Source organism: Wasmannia auropunctata, unplaced genomic scaffold (genome assembly GCF_000956235.1).
Source record: "Wasmannia auropunctata unplaced genomic scaffold, wasmannia.A_1.0 LD335681.1, whole genome shotgun sequence".
Lineage (NCBI taxonomy): Eukaryota > Metazoa > Arthropoda > Insecta > Hymenoptera > Formicidae > Wasmannia > Wasmannia auropunctata.
Genome location: NW_012027209.1, coordinates 132,122 through 134,247, shown reverse-complemented (window position 1 = coordinate 134,247; position 2,126 = coordinate 132,122). Strand labels below are relative to the sequence as shown.

General features: G+C 36.7%; 1 protein-coding gene across 7 annotated transcripts in view; it reads right to left on the bottom strand.

Moving 5' to 3' along the window:
* The window catches only part of LOC105456429, a 19,318-nt gene that overhangs the window by 3,918 nt on the left and 13,274 nt on the right, over positions 1 to 2,126 (bottom strand). The window lies entirely within an intron of this gene.

Genomic DNA, 2,126 nt, shown 5'->3' with positions numbered 1-2,126 from the left:
ATATATTTTTTTCTCTCTCTCTCTCTCTCTCTCTCTCTCTCTCTCTCTCTCTCTCTCTCTCTCTCTTTCTCGGTTTTAACATTCTTTTATTTCACATTCTAATATTTCAGACAAAAATTTATTTTTATATTTTTTAATTCGCGTGCGAAATCCGTCCATTTTTTTATTACAATTTAAATTCGCTTGATTTATTTTTGAATATAAGTTTCTTATTTAAGTGTGTTACTCGCTAGAATTATAATCCGAATTTTTCTCATCATGTTGTGGGGTATTGTCCTCAACATCCATTTATATATACATATATATATATACAATATGCTAGATAGCTTATGTATTCGTACAACCCGAAAAAGTATTCATTTTGTTTTTACAATAAAATAGAGACGTCAAATTTATCCCACTTATTTTAATATAATTATGACTTATTCAAATAAATTATCTAATCAATCATATATAGCTTGCTAATTTTATAAAATATTTAAAAAGTTGCCAATCTCTCGCACACAACTTTATGCTTAAATACAAAATCTGAGAACTTAAATCTTGAAATAATTTTATATGTATACATACATAAAAGCATTTAATGAGATTTATCAGTCATGAAATGAGCAAAAGAAATGAGCGTTAGCCGAGCAATAAGCGTGCCTTATTTAGTAAAGTAACTAGCAACGAGTAAACTGTTTACATCTTTCAAGAATTTCTCTGACATTTGATCTTACATTTTCCATGCCGTGTTTTATTCTTAAAGGCAAACGCGAATATATCGAAACTCTTATATTTAATTCTTATTAAATAAATTAAAAATCAAAACGAATAAGATTGCAAGTAAATTGAAAACAAATTGATAAAATATATAGATATACATTATATATATATATATATATATATATGTGTGTATATTAAAATGAGACTCTATGCTTGTTGGAAAAAGGAGATGAAGATATTTGACACCCTCGAGTTGGCAGCGAATTGTTTCCAGCGAGCGATAGATAGTGGGAAACACTTACCGGAAGAATGTATTTGCGCCGAATAAAGTACTCTGGCTTCAGTTGCCACTGTAATCCCATTTACCATTCCTTTGCGCGTTCCACCGTAACAGCCATCGCGCGCAGAAAACACCATCATTGCGAGGAGCGATCTCCTCGTCGTCTCTTGGAAAGTTAATGTCGGCGCGTGTTTGTTACTGCGAAAAGCCAGTCTTGAGAGCGGAAGCAAGCGTCGTGTTTAACCCCCGGGTCGAATCAGGAGTGGCTGCTGTTTAAATTCGATAAAACCCGGCAGGCACGAAAGGAGAGGTATGATAGACACGGGCTTCGCCCTGGCAAGGTGAATTGACGAGAGTCCGCGCGGACGGAAAAAATCAACGTCATGTTATTAATAATTAAAATATCAGAAACACAGGAGTTTCTGATATTTACGCAGTTTCCGAAACGCGAGACACAGAAATACGACTGATGACGTTTGGCAAAACGAGCCAAGTGAATTAATTACCTATATCTAGAGGATTTTAATTAAAGTTTCCAGAACTGTTTATGGTATGGGCGTTGGGGGAGGTAAGCGGGATGGATAGCACGGAGGAGGGATACGTGTGCATACGTTAAGTTGCTGTGAGGGTATGTGCGTGTGCGCGCGTGTTTGCTTGGCAACCCTTACATTTAGTTGGCGATAGTTTGTTTGTGCGGATGATGCTGTCTGCTGAAAGCCAGTCGTGAAAGCAGACGTGCTGCATTGCCAAGGAGAAATAGTCAATGTTTGCACGCACATTATTAACATCGACGGCGGTTACAAATTCCAGTGGTTGACTCGTTAAATAATTTTGCGAAAACGCTCTCTTCGCTACTGTTTTGCTTCTGTCGAGTCGTTAAATCGAATCCGAATTTCATGTCCGTCATCGCATTATACATTCACGATCGCTTCGACTCGGCGCTAAGCACCGTAAGCGATAAATATCACGGCGCGACGTATTGATGCCTTCCAGCATTTCTGAGATGATCGACATATTATTGTCAGCGCTTCGACATTCTTATGTTCGTGTCTCACGATCGTAAGACGTGCCTCGAAATTTATAGAATTCGATAATTTTTCATATTTGAAATCACCGACAAAATATACATGTATAAAAAAAA